The following is a 20,543-nucleotide window of genomic DNA, read 5'->3' on the forward strand; positions in this document are numbered from 1 at the left end:
GGTCCTTCCAAGCCTATATGGCCTCACCACCTTATTCCTGCCTAAAAGGTAGGCAAAATGGGCATGTCTTGAAGGAGGCACCTGAACAGGATATGTCTGCAATTGTTACCAGCCACCCTCATTTTCAGTAGGCTTACCATGATTTTAGCTAATGGAGGAAATGGTCCATTAACTCCTTAACTCTAAATGTTTGATGGAGATACGCTCCACGTCGAAGTTTAACTCCCCACTGAGAGGTTTTGTGAGAGTTTTCTGCTGATGGAGAAACTATGTAACAGGAAACTACAACCTCTTTCCTGGTTTTAATTTCGCGTTTGTGTGACTATTAAGGTAAGTTTTAACCATGGCTATAAGAGGAAAAATACATACAGGATGCAGTAAATATATCTGTCTTAGAAGTTGTTTTGACTAAAGAGAAAGTCTGTAACACTGAGACAACTAGAGAAGTCACTCTGCCATCTACCTCTACCATCAAATGTGCTCACAACACCGTGCAGATAAACTGGAAATGTCTAGATGGTCAGAAAGAAATCACCTATTCATGTTGGAACTTGGGAATACAAGGATCACCAAAGAAACCGTAGGAAGGTGGAATTCAATGTGAATATAGGGGGGAAATGAGAAATATAAATAAGCTTTTCTACTCAAATTCAAAAGAATATGAAGATTTCAATGGACTGGAATTTTTTTGTTACATTAATTTTTCAAGATGGATTTCCATTTTCTCATTATTTTTTCTTTTTAATCTCAGTGTCTTGATTGACTTGTGTTTGTAATAAACCCTATGCAAAAAGATCCCATGTGTCAGTTTGCATACTACATAAATTTCAGTCTATATGGCTTTGATCTGCATATTTTTAAGGCAATAGATATAAAAGAGAATAATTTCTATCCTTCACCTTTCTAAATTAGACGTTCTTCAGAATTAAAGAAAACTGCTCGCGTCTCAAGGAGAAAGGAACCCTAAACAGACTCTAAAGTCAACTTCAGAGCTCACAGAGAGACATGTCCTTCATCAAAGTCTTCTACAGACTGGAATGGCCTGTCTCTCCTTCCTACACTCTGACCTCCCAGGATCTTCTTCCCTCTATGCACAGTTCATTTCTCTAGGGTACAAAATAATCTTTCCTCTTGGAAAAAGGGGAATTGGTGTTGACAGACTCCAAATGCAGTTTTGTCAAGTGCTGGCAGTCCAGGAAACCCTTTTGGGACTTTCTGGGAATTGCTGGGAAGCAGTTATGGTAGGAGAACATTAAGAACACAATTACAGAGAGGTGCGTCATACTAATTCCAGCAGCCAAGCCAGCAAATCCCGTAGGTTGTCATTGGCACCAAGAGGACAGGCAGTGCCTTCCAAGGAAAGTGCAAGAAACCTCACAACAAACAGCAAAAAGGAATATCTCCTCACAATGTGGATACGGCTGGCACACAGCTGACCCATGTAAAGGAGCTTCAGTGGCTTTTCAAATAGAGGAAAATACATGGATTTGAAAAAATGAGCAGTAGAGACTCAGGGGTGATGAGCTGGCAGCAGGGGCTGGTAATTCTGAGCAAGGTCAGAATGAGGAGTGAGGAGGTTTGGTGGTGCAGCGTGCTCTGTATAAACCTCAGTTTGTACCTCTAATGAACCAAGGGGATCCTTGGTATTTTACCCAGGGGCTAGACTGAGCTAACTTTGTCAATCTCAGAAATAATTCCGTACTGTGATGAACTAATCCTCTAGACTGGGACTAATACCTCATCTGTAAGTAAATATGTTGGGTCAAAAGCATAGATGCGCCACTGTTCCTGTAAGTGATGTTTTATCAGTTTGCTAAAGTGCTGACTCTTAGCTTATAAAACACTTGAATTTACTGTATAATACAGTCAACTTTGAGAAACAGATTGTAAATAAATGTTTCTGATGAAGACTGATAAGTCACTGAGCCACAAAACCATTTCTGTTTGCCAGTTAAGATTCAGTGGCCTGGAGAAAAAGTAGATAAGGAAAGATATTTACACTCTACAAATAACTTCTTTTTACTTTTGGTAGTTCACACATGTTTGAGATAAATGCCAGATAAACAGGCATAGTTTCTAATTCTTTCTACATAGTGCCCAAGGAAGGGAAACAATGACTTTGAGATTTTATGCTGCCTTTTTAACTGTATGACTTCTATAAGAAAATATTACCGATGAGCAGAAACCAGAACCTTTTTTTTTTTAATGCAAGATCTGAGAATTTCAGAAGGAGCCTTGAAGATTATGGTTTTCATTATGTAGTGCCTAGCTTGTTCATGGCTTTATTTTCAGTTGTTCTTATTACTTAGAAAGAGCATTACAAATGAGAAAACAAGTAGTACATCGAAGAAGGACTCAACAGTGCACACCCAGTGGTACCCAGCCTACAATCAGCACATTCATTGTGGAGACATCAGGGCTCTCAATGCCTTGAGAGCATGAATCACCGGATAAACTGACATCCGTTTCCCTAAAGGCATGTTTACCCTGCTGTCACTCCTGCAGCAGCAAAGGGCAGACATGCCACAAAACCTGTGTCAAATGCATCTAACATAGCTCATGCTGCTGCAGCTGAATTATGAAAGTATCTGTTTTATTTTTTACATAAGATAAAATCTCTAAGGATATGGTCTGTCACGTTTAGGAAGACTCCCTTCAGCTGAGCCATCTGAAGACAGCTGTCTGGCCTTATGGTTCCATGTAGAGCTCCATTAGTTCAGAGAGGAAGATGAGCAGCTCTCGAAAATGATACCCCTCTCTTGGTGTGAGTTGGACAGAGTAAGTGAGGCATTTGTGAAGTCTTATGTGCTCAAACTTCAGATCCCCAAAGTTAGGTAAAAAGAGCCTTCCACAATGTGGTTGCTCTCCATATCTATCCATTTACTGTGCACTCACACATCCTTCTAAATCAGGGCTAAATCAGTTTTTCATATGACATGAGCTCAATAAGGCCCACTTTGGTGTCCTCACTGAAAATCCTAGCACAGTTCTGAGAAGAATAAATTCTGATGCAATGTTGAAGACCTGCACATCCAAAATAGGAACTGGATCAGGCTCTAATGCATCAGTACATGAATGTGGAAGGCAGTCAGCAGGTCATGGAGAGGTATTTATTCACTGTATTAAACTTCTAACTCTAATGACCATAGAGCTGTGCAAACAGAAACCAGTAAGTGTTTGAGAGGCCTTGCTAAAAGCTGTACAATTGCTCAAACAGACAAAAGAAGGTGTGAGCCTTGAACGTGAGAATAAAATAAGTATATTGTGGTTTAACTTAATATCAGAACAGTCACATGGCTGCTTTTCAAGGAATAATACAAGAAATTAATCTTGCAGTACATTCATGTGGTAAGATTGAAATCTTTAGAAATTGCACAGCAAAGATATTTTAGGATCAAATATCCTTTTAAGTCCAGCAGTATTTTTCAAGACACTCACAAAGTTAATATTTGACGTTATGTTTCTAGTGATATTAGTACTATAAGTGGTGTAATTATAATGTTAACCAATAAAAGACAGAACCAACACAAACCCCAACAAAACAACTAATCAAATAAGTCTTCCTTTCCAATACCTGCTATTTTTGCTTCTCTTAAGAAAAAACTTTGAATATGGGAGAAAAGGGGTTGTGATATGACGCTACTACTGAGATTCTAGAGTATTAGAAATGTTTTCAATAGTTCCTATTATACTGTAATAAATATTGTGAATGTATTGAAACATGATACCGATATTAGAAATTGCTCTTTAGCTCACCTGTTATTAACACTCCATGCATTGCATGGGAAAAGGCTGCTATTTTAAAAACATCAAGAGCTAGCTTGAGAACTACATTTTTCTCTGCATTTCCTTTTTTTTTTTTTTTTTTTAAACACTTTGGTCAAAAACTTTCCTTTTGTTCTTCATCAGCATTAACACTGGACAACCACTGGACATAATTACATATTTTCAGTATTTGGAGGTATTATATTTGTAACTAGATATATATAGTATATACCAATTTGAAATGTTTGGGTTCTGGTGACAGCTGTAGGCAAATATTCCTAGTTTAGTTATATTTGTTGAAAACCAGACAGAAAAAAGCAAAGCTTTTAACAATATTATTTAAAGTTATTACACAGCCTACCTACTTGAAAGAAAATACAGACCTGCTACTGTTAGCTTCAGTAACAGTGCTGATACCTTCTCTGCAGTCCTCATATTTTTATATAATTTTTGGACTTGGATGACCTAAGAAATAGCCATGCTGTCCATGTGGTCATTTCCTTCCTTGTTTGTCACTGGATGGAAGTCCAAGGAAAACTTCTATTCCTGTGTCAGCAGTGACCACCAGTTCCCAGCGAGATGCATTCCTCATGTTAGCAAAGTGACCACTTGTAATGATCACACAGACAAAATGTTCACACAGACATAGGAAAAAGACCCATTTGGCAATTGCAAAAGATCTTTTTTTATCTTACTAGAAAGGCTGTTATGTATTGACCTGAAAAACTCATTCCTCCCTTTCTATTAATTGTAATCTAACACCCCAGCAGTACATGTCCTTAGGCAATAGGTTCAGCATCTCTGCACAGCTTAATCCTTGAGACTTGCTACAATTCTTCTAAGTTAAAATCCCAAATCAAGGGAATGATAACAGATTTTTAAAATAATATTACAAATCATTGGCAGGGTAAACTTGTAGCTTTTATTTAAACAACCTAAATACTGTATTGGTTTTCAATTGGAACAGTCCCAGATGGCAGAACGTGAAGTGGCGTCAGCCTGCGATTTCCACATGGAAGGTGCTTTGCTTTGTACATCTCTGAAACAAATGAGAAATGGAAGGTATTTGTTGAAGAAGGGATGAAAAGAGTGTGTTTCATTGGTGGATTCTGTTTGCTCCTGTGTCACACGAGGCTGAAGTGGATGCTGGGAGGGAGATGTCATATTACAGACAAGATATTGCAGTTAATCATTGTCACTGAGAGTCAAGGTACTGTCTGGAAACAAGGAGAGTTTGGAACAGATGCACCCACCAGGTGTACAAAGCACATGGCACAGAGATGACTGCAGGCATCTTTTGCTGGGGAGTTTCATTCCTTCTTTCTCCAGGAAGGGTTTTTGCACCATTCCCTTGTACTACAAGACAACTGATCCTGCAGGGATGAGGAAGCTCACTGGGTGATTTTCCAGGTAAAAGGACTCTTTGTATAGGTCAATGAAATTCACTGCCCAGAAGCGTACAAAGAGCTGGTGTAGGAGGAAAACTTGCATCTTTCACAGGCAAAACAAAAACCTTTCACTGCTACCTTGCTTCCCTTCTGCTCTGTATGAGAGCCTTAGGCTTGCTGGGAAAACTGGGCATCAGCACCACACCTCGCTGCTCAGCAGCTGCCACCCCTGCCTTGCTGCAGAGCCCACTAGAAAATGGAGATAGCTGAAAGCCATAGGGCCTTTCTGGAGATTCAGCTGTGCTGTGGGCATTTTAGTTTCTCTGCCTCTAAGGCCTTTTCCTACCACAGGTTATGGTGCTCCATTTCACTTATGTACTGGGCTTGGGAACAGAAGGAGGAACAGAAAGGCAGAATACTGGACAAATGTACATTTAACTGAGTATAAAACTCCACTGCTTCCCCAGCTGTCTACTGTGTTGAATAAACTCTTTTTTTTTTATTGCTTCAGGTTTTTATGTTGCAGTTAAGGTTATCCAGTGATGATCTGGCCGCCTATTCATCCGCTGCTCCCAGACAATACATTTAGCTACTGGATGATTTCTGTGGAATCTGGCAAGTATGTGATCTCAGAGGCCCTAGATTCTTGCAAACCCCATGAAGTAAAAGAAAAACTGTTGCTATTAAAAGAAAGGCTAATAAGCTCAACCCTTTGTATTCAGCAGAGAAGCCAGGTCTTGTTTCACAGCTTGTGTAACATGTTGGTCTTTTCCTCATAACATTGCTTATTTTACTGAATTTTTTCATGTATGTATTTTACATGGGTTTGATTGGTTTGTTTTACTTCATGTTTGCTTTGTCTGTACATTGTCAGTCACATGCTTTTACCTGAACTGAAAAGGTAGCATGGTTACAATGTCTTATACACATGGTGTGTTCGTGGTGTTTATAAAGAGGGGGGGACACTCACAATAGAATGTAGCACCTCTATTCTGCTGTAATCACGATCACACTGAAGACTGTACTAATGCAGGAAAGACAAACCATGCCACAGGAGAATATGGCCCACTAGTTTTCTTAACTGAAGTGATGGGTATTTCTCCACATGAAAGGGCGCACAAGCCAGATAAACAGATTATTTATAAAAAGGGAAAATTATTTTACATACTTATGAATAATGAATTTCCACCTATGTAGATACTGCAGTAAAGTTCACTTGGGCAGTCACCATCCATGTATCTTTACTCCTTACTGAACAACTCCTGAGCTGGGCACTGGATTTTTATCTGTATTGTATCTTTACTATTTACTTTCTATGGGGTGAACATATTTCACATAATCCAAGAATATCCTGAAACCACCACTATCAGTGGATTCATGCTGAATCCCTGCACCATCAGTCAAGTCTGCATTTCAGATTCTGTATAATGAAGCCATTTATGCATTATAGACTTCTGGATATTTGTCAAAAATTCTTTGAACTGGAATGATTTAATATGGAGCTTTACAAATTACTCTGTGCAGCTGGAAACCAGATGAGCCATGTTCAGACCTAGTGATCCATTGAGGTAGAAGTGCAGATGGAAAATACAGTTTCTCCCTTGCTTCTCTGGTCGAGCATGACATTTAAAGGTTGTCATGCATAGAGACTATTTTCCCTTTGACACAGTGTTTACCTCCTCAACTCCCTAGTACCAAGAGACACTGTACCCATAAAGGGAGGAACAAAACCATGAGGCCAAAGGTGCCTTAAAAAAGGCAGGGGGTGAATGTGTAGATCTTTATCTTTAGTAACTATAACAAAGCTCACTACATTGTGTTGCGTATTTTTATGTTAACAATATTGAATGAAAAGGGTATGACGTAAAGGAGCACCTCCCAAAAGATCTGCAACAATGCTCACAGTTTATGGATATGGCTAATTTTTCTAGAACGTAATTAATTAGACAAAGGGAAAGAGGTGGACTTCATTTTATGCCCTGTTTGATATCTGCAGTGTTTGTGTCAGATGCCTATGCTTCCTTTCGCAATGCCTGCTCAGAAACAGGCTTTCTCAGGGCATTATTCATGCAAATGATTCATAGCACTGTACTGCAGGGAAAGCTGGATGAACTTTACCATAGAAGTTGTGATTTCAGTCCTCATGGAAAAAAAGTTCTGTAAAGTGTAGTATTGCCAGACCCTCTCAAAGATTTTACAAAGATTATACACATTAGAATTTTGTCATGTTTCTATTATTCCTGTTTCCAAGAAACTGGAATGAAATGAAACAGAGATAATATTTATGGAAATACCTAGCTTTTTCTGATTTTTTTTTTTGATGATTAACCATATACAGTAAAATTTTTACTTTCACAATAGGTAGATCAAGCTTCCTCAGTGTTTGTGAACATACTCATATATCTTCATATTTTTGACTAATTGAATAAAATCTTTATCATACTTTTGAGATTATCTCCAAAGGGGCTTAAACTGCTGCTTCCTCAAGCAGCAATTTCTCCATGGCAGCACCTTCTATGAGCATGTTTCAATCTCCTGGATTTCATATAGGATTTGAGAAACATTGATCAAATTGACTGACAGAAAAGAGAAACTCCTCCAACACAGATACTGCAGCATTCATTAACTTTAAAAAAACCCTTGTGTTTTAATCCCTTTCCATCTTCCTGATGCACAGCTAGCAGGTTGATCTGTGTGTAAATGTAGACAGAGCAGCTCTTGGCTCCTTTTGGTTTGATAACATATTAAAGGCACAGATCAACAATTACCTGTGTGGCCAACAAATGAGCCAGGTACAAACTGCTCACTGAAATCAATGCACAGTAACTGGTCTTGAAGAAGGTGCCGTTCAAGGAGCTAAAGGTGTGAGGAACTGAGATATATAAATGTGTCAGCCTTGGGCCAAACACAAGCAGCACCTGAAAATTCATTGTGAAAACAGATCAGCATGGTTGCAGACAAGGCCACATCCAGCTACTTTTATCTGAGAAATAAAAACAAACAAACAAAAAACCCCGAACAATAAAGGGTCTTCCAAACTGAGATAGATAGATAGATAGATAGATAGATAGATAGATAGATAGATAGATAGATAGATAGATAGATAGATAGATGGAGTCATTATAAGAGCAATTTTCTGAGGTGAAGTAGGAACTGGTTGTTGTAAGAAGTTCTCAAACCAATAAAAGACTGCCCTTGTGGATGTAAATCTAATGGGATGTCCCCATAAAGCACTCAGAGGTGTACCACACACGTATCAAAACCTGTTGAGCCACTCCAGTACAGTCACGTAAAGCTCGTTTACAGTATCTCATCTGTGATTAGATTATGATTTGTCAATGTTTCCATGAATCTTGTTGTCTAGGTAAAAATAGTGAACCAGCAGCAAGGCCTCGGTAAATATTCATAGAGATTATATGGCAGTGTGTGTTGGACAAAAAGAATGCCAGTAACAGAGATTAGGAAAAGGTCTTTAGAAGGTAGTTTTGACTATAGTGCTCTTTTTTCTTCCAGGGTCTCTAAGGTTTAATTACTTAATATAATGGGGTAATACCTGTTATCTTCAAGATTATCTCTACATTCCCAGGTATACTTTTACTATGTCAGTGGTACTTAAAAAATTTGGAACATTACTGCAAGCTCTTAGAGTAATTTGCCACGTAGCTGGTTGTTTTTTTCTAGTAAAGCAGGAGCTAAAAATACAAGGAGTTTTGACTTTTCAACCATCAAAAATCAGACAAGAAAGGCAGAAATGACCACTGGCTCACATCCATCCACTGGAAAGTCAGCAATGTTTGTACAAAATCACATACTTTCTCATTTGTTCCAATGGAAAATACAGCAAAATCTTAGTTGTGGTGGTGATCTCAATAAAAATGTCAATAAAATCAGTGGAAACACTAAACCTCACTGTGTTTTAAACCTGAACCACTATGATAACTTTAAACCCACAAGGTTTTTGAAGGTATTCTGCTGGTACAGAGACTTGAGAGTAAAACTTGAATTTAGCAAAGATTTCTAATGTTTTCCATCTTTAGTTTCCAATGCCAGTGATCAAGTGAGTGCAACATCTCTGCTTCCTTTACCTCCTTTTGCTGGATACACACTTGTAGTACAATCTTGGCCATTTTGCATGTGAATGGCACCTTTCAGAAACCCTTAATGTCTTGTATAAACAATTCAGTAGGTTCAGTAGGTGACTTATTCACCTTTTACCCCAGCATCAGGTCATTGTTTCCCATCCATCATACATAAAACTAGATGATTTTCTGAAAGAACAATTCTATGGATAAAAATTGACCATCAGAGGTAAATTCAGTAAAGGAGAAGATCCACTAATCCTATGGTGGTCTGATTACAGCTTGGAGGAATTTTCATGGCTAGAAAACTTGCTTTAAATTTTCAACTAAATAGAGTGCAATAGTTATCCTCTCTTCTGCAGTGTTTGTCTGTACTCTGCCTTACTTATAAATGGAAATCACCTCTCCACACTGGATTCCTAAAACAGCTTGTGTAATCACAGCACATGAAAGGCCTTGAATGAATGAGATAGAGTTATTACTGAGGAGTTCTGTGCTGGAAATGCAGAGAATTATGCAGGTTAGATAGCAGATACTTTTATTTCAGTAGTTTTCATTCTCTTTCTGGTTCATTTTTACCCCAGCTGTCTAACATCAAAAATTAGCAAGATTAAGGGAAGTGAAAAGCCAGCTTTTTTTTCCTGTCTGTGACAACAGTATAGGTTATTACCTGGGAAAACTTTTCTGGAGGAAGATCCTTGCTGCTTTGCCTAAAGCTAAATCACTGCAAATAGTGGGGTGACTCACTGAAAGCATTCAGTGAAGAATCTGTGTACGTGTGCCCTTACAGTTTTGAATAGTTCTGCTATGTCAGTAAAGCTGCAGCTGTAGCTGAAGTTACGCTGTCCTTAATGTTGGCCTTGGGCTCCTATCTGCCTTTCATCTCAACACTGAGCTTTTTCACTTGACCCCACAGACAGCAGTGCAGCCTGACCATGGTGGGAGATCTGGTGACCTCTGGGGCCCAGACTGACCCATCTGCTGCTGACTTGCCAGCCAGTGTCTGTGTCCTTGGACCCGACACACGTGCACAACCTAACACAGAAAGCTGGTGCACAGGATTTGCACAATTCCTTCTTCCTGGCTCCTGACCTCTCAGCAAACCTTCTCTCACATTCTGTATGGAATAGAGAGATATCTGGAGGAGAACCAAGAGTTTGTAAAGATGTTCCTCACAGCAATGGATATGAGATGTCAAGGAGAGGCCCCTTTGGCATCGCCTGGCCTTTGGCAGGAATCTTCTGTGCTGACTTAAAAAATGCATGGATGTGCATTTCAGTGCAGGATACAGGATAGATAGATGATACAGAATACAGGATACAGGACCAGATGTAAAGGTGGGAGGGTGGCTGGTAAAAAGCAAAACAAACTATCTCTGAACATCAGCAGAGACAATCTCTAAGATATCCTCATTCTTTGACAATTGCAAAAAGGCTGGACACAAGTCAGGTTCTAATGTAGTTCTAAAGTGGGACTGAACAGTTTCTGGCACACAGATTGTTTGGAGCCCTGTGCTCATAAATCAGTGTATGCATCCTTAAAGAACACAGTAAAAAGGCCCAACTTTAGAACAAATCAGGTCTTTTCAAAAATGTGGCAGAGGAAGCAGCATCCTGTTGTCAGTGGTACAAAATGAGTGAATGTTGAGCAGCAGCCTCTGGAGCTGATGGAAATGTGGTCTGTTGGAAGCCATATTGCCAAGAAAGCTGTGGAGGTATATGGAAATTTTAAAACTGAAAACAAAACTGATGAAGGTATTGGAAAGACTCCTTGGGAATGTGATAGGCTTTGAAAGAAGACAACAAACAGTTTCTATCATGATGCCTCTTATTTTTTTTCTGAAAAGATAAGTGAGCAGGCACGGACACTTACAGACCTTGCCTGTCTTTTGCAGTATTCCTTGCTTTTAACTCCTGGCCTCCCTAAATTCCTATTGTTCTAGACTCAAACCAGGCCTGCACAGTGTTACCTTATACCTTGCATTTCAAAGAAAATTAGGCAGCCTATTCAACATCTGCTCATGTAATTTCTAATCCAAAGTTACAAGTGATATTGCTAAAATTTAAAATTTACATTTGAATAATACCTTTCATCCAAAAGGATTCCTAAGAGAATTTGCCAGTACATGTGTGCCAGTCACATCATCATTCCAACAGCAAAATGAAGCCAGAGCAGCACATTAACTAATTTCTCATTCCTTTGGCAGAAATATGCAGAGATCCAAACTGCATGCCTCAAAAACCTCTCAGGAATTTCCATCTATCTAAAATTTCATGGCAGGGGAGATATCACAGCCAAAGTGATATTTAGAGGTAAGTAAAAGCTTAAAGGACATATTGATGGCTGATGTCCTCATCAAGATTAACCATCTGTATTTAGTCAGTGTAACTGCTGCAAATAAGTTTTGTGCTTTATCAGCTCGACCGCAAAGGTTAATTAACCTTCTTTCTGGATTTGATACCTTTCCAAGAACCTGTAGGAAATGATTTGTAGAGGCTAGCCAGTTTGCTACAGGTAAAGCTACTATGCATTAAAAAAAGGACAAATCAGAGCACAGTGAACCTATCTGAAATCTTTCTAGAAAACAGAGAATAGGTTCCACTTGCATAAAATTTCCTCATGTCAGAGACTATATGCTTAAAGTCAGGCTTGCCATCACTATTTCATGACAAGCCTCCAAGTCCTCTGGTGCCAGTCTTAAAGCAAACATAGCTGATCTTGAAAGATCACATGAAAATCCCAACCTTCCATTCATTGCAGTGATAGCAGGATAAAGCTCTAAAGTCAGTCTGGAGCTGTCAATAAAATAAAGTGTGCTATGCAGGCAGAAGACCTCATGGAAATGTTGGAACAGATGTCTGCTTGTCACTACTGCTGCATAAGGGAGACGGCATAAATTCCAAAAGTCACTGTGCCCTACTGTATTTTATTTCCTGAAGACATTTACCTTGCCTCTTGAATGGATGTTCCATTAAAGGCACAAATGTGAAATACTGCTTTCTCAGAGAAAACTCACCTGGAGGTCATAAATCAAGAAGACATAAAAAAATCAGCCTAGACATCTTCTTTAAAGATGTCTTGTAATGAGGAACAGAGCAAAGGATACAGAAAAGAATGGGATGTAGGCTTTTCTGTGTACATCACCTTTGCTGAATCACACTCATTTCACCCCAATTCCAATTCAAATATTTTCTTTGTATACAAAGAAATGTCGTATCACCTTCTGAATCTTTGGCTAAATAAGCTATCCTCTTTTAACTTATTTTAATTAACTAATTCATAGTCCTTGCTCCTTTTGAGTAACAGAGACTTAAGAAAAAATAAGTAATATGCTGAAATACATGTATTTTATAGGAAAAAAGGAAGATTGAGCAGACCAGATGAGTCAAGCAAGTTTTTTCAAAGCCATCTGTATTAATATTCACTTATGTATGCCTACAAGCGCATTTATGCACAAATTTGGTTTCCTCTTCATACAGAGATTTTGCGCAAGGAACTGTCTCAATCTCTTGCTATACATAAAAACTATGAACATGATGTTCTAGTATGAGAAGGGATTATGTACATTTATGATGCTAGAAGATACTCAAAATCACTGTCTAAATTGTCACTTCCCTTCAAATTTTTGTCCAGAGAGGAGCAGCAAGACAAGGAATTTGTGATTTCATGTGCAGCGAGAAAACATCTACATGAGGTAAACCAATCTTTTTTTCTTTCTGGACAATGACTGAAAATCAGGAATTTTGCTGGGTCTTTGTCTTCACATGAATGGCATTGAAAGCACTTGAGAGCACTTGAGGATTTGTTTGAGGTGGTTTTTTTGGGGGTTTTTTTGGTTTTTTTTTGTTTTGTTTTGTTTTGTTTTTTTTGTTTTGTTTTGTTTTGTTTTGTTTTGTTTCTGTCTTAACCTACACCATAGCCATGAGTGCTTATTTCTGACTCTTGACTCTGGGTAGTTTTTGTCTGTTTATTTAGTTCATGGACCTGTCAGTGCAATAAGCCAAATGAAACTAAAAACTTGCACTTCCAAAGTGACTGAAACCCTGATCTGATTTATTTTATGGCTTGAGCCCTTCCTTGTCTTGTGGCAGCCAGCAGCTGGAGAGTTAGCTCTCTGATTAGACACTGCAGGAAAACATTCAGTGTTTTACATAGATCCTCTCTGACTTATCCTCTGGTTTCCATGGAAATCCATATGATCCCCATAGCTACCAAGTCTAGTTCTCTTCACCGTGTGTAGGATAGACCTACAGGTTAACCCACAAAAGCTCTATCCATTCAGTTGTATGCATGCTAGGGAGATTCAAACAAATCAAGGCTCAACACAAATATTAAACTAAAACATTTGTACTTTTTGGATTATATGCTCAAAGATGATGTCCACCTGTTTTGTGGCTCTAAGCTGGTATTTTTACCTCACTGAAGCATTTTTAATTGTTATAATTAATGTAATCATTTTAATGAAATTATAACTAAAGTTAGAGCCTCTTTGAGTAGCTCTAACATATTAATTTTTGGTTAAGTTTTGTGTTAAGGGGAAATATTTATATAAAATATAAGAACTATATTTAATACTAAGAGTGAGATATATGTATGTTTGTATGCTTGCATTCCAGGGCATTTAAATAAATTGAAGGTAAAATACTATTATAGTATGACACATAAATTGAAAACTAAGAAAACAAATTACTTTTGCCCTTTTACCATATCAAAGAACTAATTTTAAATCTACCTTGATGTTGGATATCTGGTTTAGTTTTCTTGTTGAAGTCCCAGCAGCAAACTTGTCAGCTGTGTGGCTTATAAAGTTCCATCGTTCAGAAGATGTTGACAAAAGACAAATTGCTGAAGTGGGACTCAGTCCATTTGTCAAGGAAAACTGAAGGATGAAGTTACAAGTCTTTATCTGAAACCATGTGGATAATGTTCTGCATGGACAGCTGTGTTAGTGATTTGATTTTATGGCAAGCAAACAGTGCTTACTTTAATGGGATTTATTAAGATTTATTTAACACAGCTTACCTTCTGCTTCCCTGCAAGTGTCAATATTGCTAAAGCCTAATATTGTACATACTTTATTGCTCTCTTAACTGGCACTTGTGTGATCTTTGGTATCCATATAACCTGATAAGGCACCATTGAGGCACATAACTTGCTGTAAATGCTTTATCTTTTTTCTCTTGTAAACTTGCTATGTTTGAGGTAGAGATTCTGAGAATTTTTTATTAGTTTCATATAAATTTTCTATTTGCTGTTTGCTGTAATAAAAAACATCTGTGTTTTCACGTTGGAAACTTCAGGAAAACCTTCTTGTGCAGTTACTGTGCTTCTGAGAGCCCCAGTGGGAATGCACAGGCATTTGGTAATTTCCTAAATGTGCTATTTTTCGTACATGAACAAGGTAATCATATTTTTTAGCAGATCTTTAAAATCAATTTATTGCTTAGATTTTGTTTGTCCCATCTTCCTCCAGTACAAAGAGCACACACACAGAGGCAGAATGGCCTTAATTCTCAGGCAAACTACACTGCCCTTCAGCCAAATCAACATCCCCTCCATGTCTTTGAATTAAATCTGCAAATTACAATATCATCCTGAAATTTAACCTTTCCAGATTTTGTTCAATTCTATGCACTCCCTAACATCTGTAGGATTCAAACTTTTAACCCATTCATTTCAACGCATTCATTAACCCATTCACACATTTATTTCACCCATTCCTTCAGCCCATTCATAACCCATTCACTTCACACAGCCTTAGGGTAAGAGCTGTTACAGCAGATCTTCGGGTGCCTTTTCTCTTGTACTGCTACCTTCTATGAACTTCAATGGAAAGTAGGACCGTGCTTGTTAGATAAAGAGAGACACTCTGGGTACGGTTTTCAGTGCTCTGTAATTAGGGCTTTGCTGGTTTACCTTCCCTGTCTGTGGACTTGCTAGTTCTGCTCCATAGTGGTGCTGTGACAGCTGCAGCACAAATTGAGACTGAATTGAAGTAAGAGGCACCTCAGCCTTTAGGTTAATGTTTTATACAAATATTTGTGGAAATAATTTGAAATTAAATGGGCATTATTATCATGAGGAATGAGCATCTCAGTTTTCCGTAGCTAGCTCATCTGTCCCTGTTAAGCCATTCATATAACTGGCTTTCAAAGTTTGAAATTGCTTCCACGACAACTCTTATTTGGCTGTAAACTGGATTGTTTTGAATGTGGGGAAGAGAACCTGTAAACATAAAATCAATGACTCCTGGCCTTTCCAGTGGTGTAACATTTTTGTCAGGAGCCTGTTTGTATCAGATTTTTAAGCATCCTGACAAAATAAAAATATGATTTATGGTGCTTTAACCCTGAGACCTCTCACGTAAGTAGCCACTGTGAAGCAAACAAAAGGTTGTGCATTTTAACTACTTAGGCTTTGGGGAAGGGCTCCCTCGGGGAAAATGCAGGATCCTCAAACTACAACAGATCACGTTTCCTTCACTCCTGTTTTTCTGGAACACGTGTCTGATGGATTTTGATATAACAGTTGACCATTGTCCCGATTCTTACTCAACTCTGATCACACTGAATCTGCTTCATCCAGTCAAAGCAGACAGTTTAGCACAGACTTGAGCAAATTTGTCTTGCATAGGTGTCAGTGTCTCAACAAGGAAAATTTTCTTGTCTGAGTACAACTATGCAAACATACATCCATTGTTCATTACTGTGAAAATATTATCTGACGATTGCCTTTTATTTATCTATGACTTCACCTCCCCAAAAAGTAAAGTGATTTATATTTACCAGTGAGCATTTAATTTTGCATAACAATTTGGGGAATTTATCAAACTATATGAGCACTTCCTCAAGTTCTTCTTAATCAGGATGTTTTTAAGCTAAGAAACAAAGTCAAGGAAAGAAGTGCTCTTCTGAAGCGCTGGCTGAAAAAAACAACAAAATCCTATCGTGTAAAGATGGTGGGTTATCATACTTTTTTAGAAGTCCAACAACTTAGTAGTACCCTATACTATTATTTTCCAAAGTTGATGGAAAAATCTGATCCATAAAGAATGGTTTCATTTTCCTGGATCTCATAATACTTAAAGCGGATACTTAGAGGATAAAAAAATGCAGGATAAAAATCCATAGCTGAATTTAATGAGTGGATCATATTTTAAAATAGGAGTAGCCTTCATTAAGGGACACTTCATAGAGTAGCATGAAATACAATATGAACATACCTAATGTCCTGGCAACACCCAGAAAGTGACCTGGGAAGTATAAGCTTAAGATGATGGATGAGATGGAGAGAGAGTTGGAAAGGAAATTCACAATTCGAAGTTCTTTGGGATGAAGAACAAGGAGGCTGGATGAACTGATGATAACCCCTGACATTTTGTAAAAATAAATAATTTTTATAATTAATTTTAGTCATGCTACAGGAAACTTCTATGTGTTTACAAGCAGTTTCACTGTTCCCCAGTTATGGATATTAAGTGCAGACACAGAGGAATTCCACCTTTCTCATACTGAGTAATGTGTGCCTCTCTGTTGCTGAGTTATTCTTGCAGTTCTGCTGAAGAAGGTCCTTTGATTTCCTATAGCCCCTGGACAGGGCTTCTCTCCTTGCACCCTGCATCACATGTAACTACAACATTAGTCTGAGTCAGCTGATACACAAAATCACCAGAGGCAGTGTTGATGACAGATGTGATCTTAGTCCAGCTGTAGTCAATGACGATCTTCCCCTTGATTTCCCTGCCCTTGATATTTGAAATTCTGTATTGAATGAGCTGCTTCACTCAGGATGCTGAAAACCACCCCCAGATACTAAAATCTGGTCCCTCCTGGAAGCTCATGTCTGCTGGTTTGAGCCATCTTCCATGAAATACCACTGATCACAAGAGCACACATGACAGGGGTGATGCTAGGACTGGGCAGCGCTTTGCAGGGCTAGGAGTTGGAAACAATAACTGCCTTCAGAAATCAAAGTAATATTTAACTTGACATTTGATGGTAGCACAAACTGAACTCTACTTCCCCAAGTTTATGGGAAGTTTTCTTGATCATGAAGTTACTACCAGTTTTATGCTGTTGTTCCAATCATCCCTGATAATCTGTAATCTTCAAGCAGACCAGTCCCAGGATTTCTCGTGTATGATAGAATGAAATTGCAGGCTGTGAGCTTTGTGGACAAGAGGGTTTAAAAAGCATTCAGGTCCTCCAAGGAGCACACTGAAGGACTTGCAAAGTATCTGGACAATAAATTGCAGGATAAAGACTGGTCCAATCTGTGGCGTATTCCTGATGAGATCTCTCTCCATAACAGACCACCTCCAGATATTTGATGGGTTACAGGTAGGGAGGCGGGGAAACACTTTGTGCTCAAAGGCTGGAGTCCTGATAAGTATCTTTAAATGAGTATCCAAATCAAATTCTAGTTTTAATGTCAGGAGATTACCTGCCAATAAAATCTGAGGGCTCTAAATACATTCAGTTTGATCTGGTTACCTAAGTGAAATACTTAATTCAGGACCCAAGTCAGTGGAGAATGATGCAAGGAGATTTGTGTCTCTAATTAGCTCAACTGCCTTGGTGGGGTATTGACTTGGAGGGCAACTAAGGACTTTAACTCACACTAATGCACTTAAATAGATATTATAAACCCAAAGTGATATTTGGGGCATTCTATACAGACTAAAACTTAAAGAGAATCCTAGGAATCAAAATCTAATTCGATGACCCCTGCCTCTCCATCATACAGTATAGTGCTATGCCAAGCAAACCTCTGCCCCAGCTCCTCCTCTTAGACACCTGCCTCATGTAAAATTAGGAGCAAATGGACCAAGAATCTCCCAGTTATTGCACATCTGGCTCCACAAAACTTGTGACCAATGTTGGTATTATGTCAACCTATGATAACACAAGGCAGGCCAAGCAGCAGGTTGTATTGGCTCAATAAATGAAGTTAAACCAGTATTTCTATGGAACTGAATTACCAAGTACCTTCATGAAGAATGCAAGCACTTAGAAATAATCTTAGGTACATTTGGGAAGAAGCAGTCATCCAGGGAAAGACAAGGCAGGGTATGGGAGAGAAAAGAGACTGAGAATGAGATCTACTGATCCACAGGTATCTGAAGACATTGTCATTTATTGTTTCCTACGGGGAAATCTGCATAACACTTTTCCTAGTGATATTCTGTCTGGACTCATTTCTTCTAGAGCTGTTCTCACAGACAGCTCTGCATAGCAGCTAACATTGTACTGACCAGCTGGATAACTTTGTCAGAAGAAGGATTTAGCAGGATAATACAGTCAATAACCACTCTTAGTGATTCTTTGTTAAGATTGCTTTTTCTGTGTTTGTTAAGATTGCTTTTTCTATGTGTAACTCTAGGTGCTTTGGTTACTCTTCCTAACACTCACCCCTTTTAGCTTTGGTCAGTCACAGCCTACTGTCCTCCAGAATTTGCAGAGCAGGAGGATTAAGGCTTACAGGTATTCATCCATCCATCCATCCATCCATCCATCCATCCATCCATCCATCCATCCATCCATCCATCCATCCATCCATCCATCCATCCATCCATCCATCCATCCATCCATCCATCCCACTTCTCTCTTCCCATTTCTACAGCTCCAGTATCAGGTGTTAAACACTAAAACTCCAATTACAAGTGTTAAGTCTTCCCTGAACAGTACATCAGGAGGAATACTAAGTAACCTGGAAAGTTTCAGTTTACTTGGAATTGTTTGCAGTAAATTGCTAAGAATTTTTTTTGCTAAAGGTGTGACCAGGCTCTACCAATCCCAGCTGCCTATAGCAGGAAAGGTTTTGACTTTCTCTGCTGTGTACGAACCATTAATCCAGAAAACAATGCCTTGATTCTTAACATCTCTCCCTCCTCTCAAGTTGCCTGTTGCCATTTACTCTTCATTAACTCTTCCAGCTCTACAAATGCTGTAATCCTGAGGCTATAACATTTCTGCTGTGAGCATGGGCTGTGAGCCCACGTGCTGTTCCTGCAGTTGCATCACAAGCACATGATATAGGAAAGAATGAGTACAGGAATGAAGATAAGTAGTGGGAGAGGCAATTCAAAAGGAGTTTAGGTTCTGCAATGCAAAGCCACATCCTCCTATTTTCTCTTTTAGAGAAGTTGTGAAATAGGGAAATGTCCCATATGGAAAATCAGAATGCAGAATTTGAACATAAAGTTTGATTAGGTTTAGTTCCAGCATCTGGCTTGAAAAACACCTGAAGTCTTTCTGGCTTGCTTGAGAGAACAGGCTCTGGCCTTAGGCATAAGGAACAGTTTGTGTGCACATAGGGCCTCTGTTTATTTAGTAACTGAAGATGGTGTGCAGTGAAAGCTATTCTAATTATTCTCCTTTGAGCTTCATGAGTTTTAAATCTTCTCCTTCACTTTCCTAGAGATAAATCCCAGATAATATGAAAAAACAGTATCTATCTCATTCCAGCATCCTTATTTTTTTGCAAAGATATAAATAACCCAAATAGGAATAGCCATTAGAGAACTGTAATCCGGGGGGTGAGGGAGGGAGGTGGGGGTGGATGTGTCTTACATCATGTAAGGGTAACAACCATGCATGAATTTTGTTAGGAAGGGCACTGGACCTTAATGAGCCTTTCACTTCCAGTGTAGTTCTGAGCATCCTTGCATAGCTTTTATTACACCAAAGATGAGCAGGTCCCAACCAGGGCAGGGTCTTAATTCAAGAAGCAAATTTTAGCATCTGTTTCAAGTTAGGCCTAAATTCTACTACCATCACATAAAGTCTAATTCAACAGAGAACTACAAAAGTGATGTTTTAAGCTTTTTGTTTTCTTCATTTATATTTCAGTGACTCTACTGGTTTGGCTCTGGTTTTTTTTTGAAACGAATGTTACAGAAAATGGGAGCTCTGTTTATCAGCTGTGCTGATGCTGTTCTTGGCAATGAACGCAGGGAGACTGGAAAACGATTTTGTTGATGGAATTTCCTCAATACCTTTGGCATTAGATACAATGGAGTGAACATGACTTTGACGTAAAAAATTCATTGGGATATTTGTTTAAGACCAACCCTCCATGACTCGAACAAACCTCAATCAAGAGAGGATGGGCTAGAAGCCCAGTAGTTACTTTTTTAAAGGAAAAATGTTGGATTTCTTTCTGAAATTTACTTGGCTTTAGGATCTATAAAGGCAATACATTGACAAAAGGGTTTTTTAATTATTAGGTCAGACATGGTCCATCAAACACTCAATATTTTTGATATGGTAACAACAAAAATGTAATCAACTTCCTGATACTCTGTTTTGAA

This window comes from Melospiza melodia, chromosome 6, assembly GCF_035770615.1.
Source record: "Melospiza melodia melodia isolate bMelMel2 chromosome 6, bMelMel2.pri, whole genome shotgun sequence".
Taxonomy (NCBI): domain Eukaryota; kingdom Metazoa; phylum Chordata; class Aves; order Passeriformes; family Passerellidae; genus Melospiza; species Melospiza melodia.